The sequence below is a fragment of the Helianthus annuus genome, chromosome 6 (genome assembly GCF_002127325.2).
Source record: "Helianthus annuus cultivar XRQ/B chromosome 6, HanXRQr2.0-SUNRISE, whole genome shotgun sequence".
NCBI classification, from domain to species: Eukaryota; Viridiplantae; Streptophyta; class Magnoliopsida; order Asterales; family Asteraceae; genus Helianthus; species Helianthus annuus.
Window position 1 is genome coordinate 77277329 of NC_035438.2, and position 9705 is coordinate 77287033.

Below are 9705 nucleotides of genomic sequence, written 5' to 3' on the forward strand. Positions count from 1 at the left end.
GACTCAAGATTCTACTAACTAGACACTAAACGATAGTTTCCCATCCCCACACTTAAACTCTACATTGCCCTCAATGTAGGATGGAAACCGACTCAAAAACTAAAAATAAATAAGAAATAAAAAGACTAAGGGCAAATTGGAAAGGACTTAGCTGGTTTTATGACGCGTAGGCTCCAAACTCTCGTCCAATCAAGCTCGATCGTATAGCATTTTGGTCGCGATCGGCTCTGACTCTAACTGGTACACTCGGAAAATTCCTTGAAATTTGCTAAGCAGCTCCAAAAACACCCGAATGGAGATTGAGTACGGGTGGTACAATTCAAACCTGCATAGACAAAAACAAACAAAAACCAAAGCAGTACCGACTCTAAAAAAAACGATTCAAAACTACTAAATTAGACTCATAGTACAAAATAAATGACTCAACATACAAACTCTACAAACCTCCCCACACTTGAATTTAATCAGGAGGTTTCTCCTTTATCCAACCTCTATCCAACCCGTTTAATTCCACTCGTTCCTTATTATTAATTAAAATTTTATCGGTGGAATTACAAAATATTTTAAAAATTTTAAACGGGTCAGACCACCAAAATTTGAACTTACCTGGAAGAAACCTGATACGATGCATGTAACGAGGAAGATGATTGTCTCTGCACTTTAGTGTTGCCTTGAACTTCCTTTTGCACCACCTTTGTATCCTCATACTTTGTCGATCCAAGTTCCGTCGTGCCTTCTCCCGTGTTTTTAATTGTGATGGCGATCCAACTTCTAGCTTTTCCACGGGCCAGCTGTCACCCTCCTCAGCCACTTCCTTTTCTTCTTCATTTGGTATTTGTTTGATCTCCATGGCCGGTTCACCTTCAAGTAATTTCTCTAGACATGCGAGGTCACCGACTGGGTCAAATTCTACTTCCACAAGAGTTGGCAATCCTACCAACTCATCACCAAACTCCTCATCCCAAGATGGTACATGCTCCTCAATTTTTGCATCTTCCATATTGTCTAGTGGCTCACTAGCTTCTTCATCTCTAAGGGACGTGGTATAGTCAGGCATCTCCAACTCTGCCTCTTCTACTACCCCCTCATCATCACTCCAAAATCCATCATCAATATCCAATGGCGTGGGACACCAATAGTTGGAATTAACGATTTGTTGAACCGGAGGTGGGACTTCAACGTCCATTATCGTCTCCGGTTCATGAGTGTGATCCTCATCTTCTTCATACACGGGCTCAAAATGTGAAACCTGCACAACATCCTCCTCACAAGACAAAGGTAAATCTGATTCATGAAAATTATAATAATTAAAAGTAGAATCGTGATAATTACCTGACTGTGAGATCCCCATGCACATTTCTCCCCCCGGATCTAAAATTGTGTAATCCATCTCACCATCAGCCGTTTGATATCCTAGATAATTTCCATTTATATCATACGTGTAACAGCCTTGGCTCTTCAAGCTCTGTGAATTTAACCTATCAAGTGCGGCTCGAATTCCCCTTTCTCTTTCTTCCTTAGCAGCCTTAACCCAGTCACGGAAGCCCTCTGGTGTCCGTTCAGGTTGCCAATTCCAAGATTGATATGACTGTGGCTGCATAAGAGGGTTAACATCGAAATCTATGGGACACCCCGAATCGTTTGGACAATATTTGGTGTAATGGGGTCCTCCACAGATAAAACACATTATAGAAAAAAAAAACTAACTAAAAAAAAAATATATGAAAAAAAACGACTAGACACACTACTACTAGACACAAACCCTAAGACTCAAACTACAAATAAGACCAATTAAACAAATAAGATCAGTCAAAGCTAATAACGCAATCGCCTAAGTGTCCCCGGCAGCGGCGCCAAAAACTTGATGTGCTAAATGCGGTCTATAAAAAAAACTCTAACCTAATCTAGACACCCTAGTTTTAAATTTATAAACTAAGACTCTAAATGCTAGACCACTGACAGGCAAGTGTACCTATCGTACGTAGTAAAGCTTAATGAAGTCCGAGTATCGAACCCACGAGACACTAGCGACGCTACACTAGACTCTGACTCAACTAATTACTTAACTGGTTTTAATTTGTGTTTTGATTTTTGTGATTTTAATTAACTAATTCTACTAAAACGAATAAACAAGAGAACAAAACAAGCAAGCAAGATTGGTGAAGTGACAGGAAGCAGACAATGGTGAGAAAGAACTACCTAGGCATCGAATCCCTAGAATCATGCAATGCTAATATGACAATGGTAACGGTTAAATATCTATTTCCCTCGATTGACCCCCCGCTAGAGATGTCCCAAACGAAAGAGCAAGACTAAATGTGAACTGCTAGAACGAACCGGATCGAGCTAGATACCAAATCCTACGAAAATAGAATCCTTTTGACCTCAGAGACAGTTATGTTAAGAGAAGATCCAAAAATCGTAAAGCAAACCCAACTTTGATAATTGAAATCCTAGGAAACCTTAATTACGATGCAATAAACGAGCCCGAGCTATCGGTCACCCAATCTACCCACCAATAATTAGCTAATAACCTAGCTCACCCTAATCGTCTTTCGAGTCACAAGATGAGGATGCACGTTTTAACATAGTGATTTTAATTATTAGTCAACTTGGTCAATTTCTCAACACAATATTCAACCCGAAAATCCTAAGATCAACGAATTAAATTAAATCCTAAGTCTAGGGGGAATTTCTTCGTGCCTAAACCGCTGAATTTATTGACTAATAAAATAACCAAAACATACCAACATGCAATATCAAGATCAATATCAAAGAAAAGTTATGTAAATCACATCAAATAACCGAAAACATGTCACAAACGCATTACAATCCTCTAGTTCATCTCAACCTAAGTAGTATGAAAAGTTTAGCCAAGAATCATAGTCAAGAAAAAGAAACAAGTCTCAAATAATAAATAAGTCATAGTATCAAATCTGAAAACACACAAAGTCTTAACAAAATTGAATACTAATAAATATCAAACCCGGACTAGAATCTTGATCGCGACTTAAACCCTCGAACCAAACACCTTTCTTTTTTTTTTTCTTTCTCTTGATCGCCTCTGCCTACTACCGTGTATATCTTGCCGTCTGTCCGATCCCTAAATTGCTTTCTGCCGTCTTCCTTCTTTTCTTTCTCTTCGTGCGTCCTTTAATGCACGTTCACCAAATATATCCCTTAGTGGGCTGCCAAGCCCAATTATTTTTTTTGTCTGATGACACCTCTTTATTCTACCATAATAATGCCGCCCAACTTTGCTCTCTAATTTGTCCAAATATAATCGCCCCCTGTTGATGTTTAATATCGACATGATTGCTGCTGGACTTATCTGCTTTTGGCGGCCCATATCTTTCACAAAGAATTCGTCATGGGCTCCTGTGTCATTCTGGTCTTTTGGCAAATTATGCACCTTTATTTTTTTTGTCCAGTTCTTTCATTGGCTGCACAATTAGATCAACACAAATAAAGAATTAATGCACACCTTCTATGAGTAACTAATATGGAACTTTTTTTTTTTTGCTTTTAATGATAACTCACGAGAATGTCTTTCATTCAATTTGTAGATTCTTTATTTTCTTTATTTTTAATCAATTAATATAAAATAATAAAATATATAATAAAAACTACTAAAAACAACTCTATTTAGTTACAAAGCTATACAAAATATATAGGATAAAAGTGTGTATTTTACAACACATCACCTACCAAAACGACTGTTCTTAGTTACTCTAATGCTTTAGGCCCGTTGCGTTGACACTTGCCGATCTACCTTTGGGTATTCCATATTCCTTGGGGGCAATCTCGTACAAAAAAAAGGAAAAAACAATCCAATTCTTTGGGAGCTCCACGCTCTTCCTCCAGATCGCCCAACTCTCCTATGTGACAGTAAAAGTGCTCTTTTCCTCCCCCAGAACCCAGTCTCCAACAAAAGGTCTACACACATTGATCTCGACTATCACTTCTTTTGGGAACTTGTTGCCTCAGGGAAGTTAGATACTCGATTTGTTCCATCCAAGATTCAGGTTGCGGATATCTTCACAAATAGCCTCTCATGTCATTAGTAGGAGTTCTTTCGTGACAAGCTTGGCATTCGCCTGCCATCGTTTCGCTTGCGAGGGGATATTAACATATAAGATAACTTATAGATTGTATCATTTGTAATTCTTTCATTGTACTTGTACCAATGTGTAATATTTTGCTTTATAAATATCTGCATCCTCGACACATGAGGCATGCACACCATTATTCATTTACTAAACCATTATCAGAGCCTTCACATCTTCACACCCTCACCTAAAGAGGGTGTGGGGGGGGGGGGGGGGCAGGGTATTGAGGTATGATATTGTTGATTGTTTGTGTGTGTATGTTTGAATTGCAGAAGAGAGAAAGGACAAGTGTTGTTTATCCTCACCGAAGAGAGAGCAGGGGATCGAGATTTGATATTTGAATTGTTAATTTGTGTCTAAATTTCTAGATAATGATTTTTTTTTTTTAAATTGGGTGAAAACGAAGCTAAAAGACTACAATACCCCCAACAATTAACATAAAAAACTTTAATAACCCTTAAAACGCACGGTAGACTAACGGTGTCTAACGCTAGGAACTCAGAGTGCATGAAAATACAACCATGAGGGCTCGGGAGGTAAGATTTTGGTTTTAGTGACTCGACCTGTGATTTGAGGTCAACCACATGAATACAAGTTGTACTTTACTCTTTATGAATTTATATAAAGTTAATTATTACATTTAGAGTTATGATCCATAAGTGAGTTTTCATAAACATTTTTAGGTAGTTAATCATTGCTGATGGTAAATTAAATTTGTATGGTTAATAATTGATTTTAGATCATAGTTACCTCCAACAGATTTTTTTTGAACGGAGATGTTATTATTGAATTATGAAGAAATTCCACTGAGAAGCTAGAAATACATTAATAAATAATATCTACATGAGGCTACGTATATCATATATCTAATATCTACATAGTTAATAACTTGAAAAGTTAAAAACACTGAACGCAAAAAATCCATATCTATAATGTGTAATACATTATAAAGCATCTAAGATGGACAACATGATCATTTCATATAATTTATAATATGCTTGTTATAAGTTCAAAACATAGGGTATATGAGTTCTGTGCAATGCTTTCTAATTTACCCTCAGTCCTCATCTCTCCTTTGCAGTCAAGGACACTAACAAATTAAAAAGTACGCCAATTTAACAAATTGAATAAAGTACAGTTTCAGTCTCTGGGGTTTACACCAAATCTCAGGTCCAACCCTCATTTGAAAAAATTCAACAGTCTAGTACATATCGTTTTCAATTGCTCACAATCAAGACCCTGGACCAAACGGCTGTTAGTTGAGCATCAAGTAATGTAACGACAAGGAGGGCAGAAACATAATTTTGCAAAAATATAAAACTTATTCTACCTTTTAATCCCCACTCTTCATTAATAAGCCACACTCCACTCCTCCCCCAAACCCTCCCGCGTTCCAAATTCTCCTGCGACACAGACATCCATCCGATCATCAACACAATGAGGCAATACGCTATGATATTATTCACACTCCACGTTGTCAGTACGACATTGTCTTAATTTTACATTTTTCAACTGATTTCCTGAATTGTTCCTTGTATGAAACCTGAATTTTGGGTTGTTTATCTTTGATTCCAGTCGGATTTAGGGTGCAGGTCACCAGAACGTAAGAATCTAGTATCGGGTCCTGATGCGGACTGACAGGGGGTTTCAGGTAGAACTCTGTTTCCAACGTCGGTGGTGAATGGTTCCTGGACCTCTACTGTACATATATGATGCATATCTAATATCGTAACTATAACTGATGTTGTTGATTAGTAGTTGTAGTAGTTGATGATCACTGCTAGTCGTAACAATTAATTTGGGTTACTTGGGTTGATCAAATTTTGGGTATGTAAGGCTAGTTATCATCGGTAACCCTTGTTTTGGATATTCATCTATGTTCTTTGACTTATTTATGACATTTTATCAATGGTGATGGAATTTTATTTAAGTATACTTACTGTTGTTGCTAGTTGAAGGGTATATAGTCAGACCATTGAATGCTTATATGGTATGCTAGTATTTTGAAAGCTTATTTAAGTATGCTTACCGGTGTTTGCTAAGATTTGGAAAGCTTTTGTTTAGTATTTGGAAACTTGTAGCTGTGGTTAGATGAACATGTTCTTGAATGAAGTATAACTGATTTGGGTTGACCTGCTGTCTTTAGCCATTGCATTGGATGTCCATTTTCATTGTGCACTTAACTAAGTATTGTATTGAACAAGTATATGACTGACAATATGTGACAACCCGAGTTTTCAAGGTCTCTCCTCTACAGGTTATTTGTTCGCAATTGTGTTCGCGTAACTTATTTTGCCTTGTAATTGTACACGTTTGTAATATGCTTGAGATGTTGTGTTATGGTGTTATTATTCAGTAGATGAGTAATGTGTTAATATGTCAGTTTTTATAAACTTAAGAGTGGTGTATAGTTAAAAACAATACTTGTTGAAATAATGATGTTTCGCCGTTAGAAAACCCGACGAAACTCAGGGAGTTTCGCCATCCCTCCAGTACGACGAAACTGGGGTTTCGTCACCCCTTATGCGACAAAACACTGAGGTTTCGCCATAACAGGTCGCGACCCAGTAAGGTCCGGCCCAACCCCTCTTTATATCAAAACCTCCTCGTTCATCAGTTACATAAAATACTCCAAACCCTAGAGTCTCTCTCTACATGTTCCCCTGTGCGTCGGAAACTGTCATCTTTCACCATCATCTCTCTCGGATCCTTGCTAGTTCGCCTTGTAACCGGTTAGTGTATAGATATTAATTAACTGATTCAATTTCCTTTCATATTTGATTTGCATGATACCATGATAGAGTGATTTGATTGTTACTGTCTAATGATCTTTGCATAGGGTTGTATGGGTAGACGGTTATGATGGTCTGTATGTTGAGATTCAATCGTTTGATGAGTATGATACTTGTAAATTTCGGATTTGATGATCTGTATGAGATGGTGTAATGATGAATTAGTTAATAGATAGGGTTCGAAGATTCTGTCACCAATCATTTAGACTAGATCCGATGCTTATGATTGTAATGGTTTATGTCCACTATCTTTGATCAATTTGATGTTGTGTATCATGAATATTGAAGTTATAGATAATACTGTTTATATCAACAATATGATAGCATGTAATCAGTGGCTAGGTTTGATAATCGATGATCAACTGTTAGGATGCAATTAGGGTTTCTGTGAATACGTAACCGTTGCTGATGACGAAACCTCCGTGTTGACGAAACCCATGCGTGTCGACGAAACTCGGGGCGACGAAACTTGGGAGTTTCGTCGATATTGAATCATGACGAAACCTAGGGGTTTCGCCAAGGGGTATCACGACGAAAACTTGGGGAGTTTCGTCAGTAGGGATCATGACGAAACAGGGGGTTTCGTCAAGAGGGTTAACAGGCACAGTGAGTTAAGTTAACTCTGTTAGTAGATAACCAGGTTAGTAAAGACTATGATAACTGTTATGAATAGGCTGAACATGAATAACTGCTAAGTGCTATGTGGCGTTTGTTACTTGAACTGCACGTTATGATTATGATTTATACGTGAACTATGTGGATGACAACTAATTGTGTATACGTGCATACCATAGGCTTTGACTGATTTATTGGAACCAAGTAGTTAACCTTACCGAGCAAACCGAGGTGAGTTCACACTTTCACAAGGCATGGGATTCCCAAGGGTTTGGGAATGGGTAAAAGATTTAAACCAACACTGCGTGATCTCCTGGTTTGGAACACGTACACACCCTCCTAATTGAATGGTGACAACATGTGATAAGGAACTAATTGGAAACTGCGTGATCTCCTGGTTTGGAACACGTACACACCCTCTATACTGAAGGGTGACAACATGGATTCTAGACCAAAACTCTATCATTAAGTCCCTCATTTTTATATCGACTTAATCGCCGGGCCAATGGCGAGCGGGTCATTAGTTAGATAGCGCTATTTAGGTTTGACAAGCCTCACACCGTGCCGCAGAGGACGGGCGTGAACTAATGGATCTGGGCACTAGTCAATGATGATAGACATTGACGTCAGGGCACCAACTTATTTTAGTCAGTGGTCGATATAGTAAACAGGTCTAGTGGTTAACATGGGGAAGCCCCCAACAACTATGGATATGTTTGGGAAACAGGGTAAACTGATTAACTTACAACTTACAAATGAACTCCTGGTTTTAAAACAACTTAACATCGAACACCAATTGTGAACTCGCTCAACTTTGTTGTTGACTCGTTATTACATGCCTTGCAGGTCGTTAGATACCTATGGAGCTTTCACGAGGAGGACAGGTCATTGTGGGATATGGACTGTTATGTCCTATGCTTAACATTTGAACTTTAAACTATGTTTTGGTTATTTACACATTACTATGCTTCCGCTGATTTGTTAAACATGTTTGGTTTGTTTTGAAACACCAATTATATTGCGTTTGGTCTTGTTTACTTAATTGCATGGTTCAATATGATTGGTGGCTTGATCCTGGTCAGTCACGCCTCCAAGCGGTGATACTCCGTGTGTGGATTTTTGGGGGTGTGACACAATAGATAACATTTTCTTCGAGTGAACATGTATTTGGTTTAACAAAACCAATGCATTTAACTGTAACTGAGTTTGGAAGTTGAAACATGTTTGGCTAAGGTGAGGTCTTTGATGATCATACACGAGGCAAGAAAATAGAGGTGAAAATGAGGACCAAACATGCTTGACTAACATAGAGGTTAAAACCAACAAAGTATGTTTCAAATTTGGTTAACTTTGTTATTACGGGCTATTGATGTTGTTGTTAATACGCTCATATTACAGGTTAAATAAGGAAATCAATGTTTAGTTGCTAGATTAGGAATTGTTTTGAATATAGAGGGAAATCATGTAGAAGAACGTTCAGGGACTAACATTTTAAGTAAGCTTTGGGGGTACTTTTGTCTTTTCACTGAAATATAAATGGTCAGTTTGGTCCAGGTCTTGATTGTGAGTAATTGAAAATGACAGGGACTAGACTGTTCAATTTTTTCAAATGAGCGCCGAACCTGAGATTGGGTGTAAACCTCAGGGACTGAAACTGTACTTTACTCTAACAAATTTAATGTCAGGATATTAATCATATTCTTTAGTCATAAGACCATGTGTAGTGGGGCATTATCATAATGCCTCTTTCTTCATGAGCGACACGTGACACTCGAGGTATTATGGAATGTGAATTAAAAAGGAGTGTAGTGGTATAATACCCCATTCAATCATTGCCCCATTATTTATTGTTATTTCTTTTTTAGAAAAATTAAAACAAATAACATTTCATTAAGTAAAAAAATACATTAAATTACTAAAAAAAATAAAGAAATGCCAAGCGAAAAATACTAAAAAAATATACAAATGGTAAAAAAACTAAAAACAAAGCTCCAAAGTCTGTATTTGTCGCGGATTTATTGCCTACGCATTTGTGCTAGGATCTAGGCATCTCTTTGGAGGTGATCGATCGGTTTAGGCAAATACTCGATGTCTCTCTCCATTTGCCTCGCTTCTTCGATCGCGGCGAACTTTTTATTTTCGGCTTTTATTTCTTGCAACGTTTCCAAACGCCTCTGCCCAAGGCCTCA

The 9705-nt window shown here is 37.8% G+C and overlaps 1 long non-coding RNA gene across 1 annotated transcript; it reads left to right on the forward strand.

Moving 5' to 3' along the window:
* Positions 1-5329: 5329 nt before the first annotated feature.
* Positions 5330-8472, forward strand: LOC110864140. Its single transcript, XR_002549663.2, has 3 exons — positions 5330-5589; positions 5685-5760; positions 8363-8472. It is a non-coding gene; the product is annotated as an uncharacterized LOC110864140 (long non-coding RNA).
* The last annotated feature ends 1233 nt before the right edge of the window (positions 8473-9705 follow it).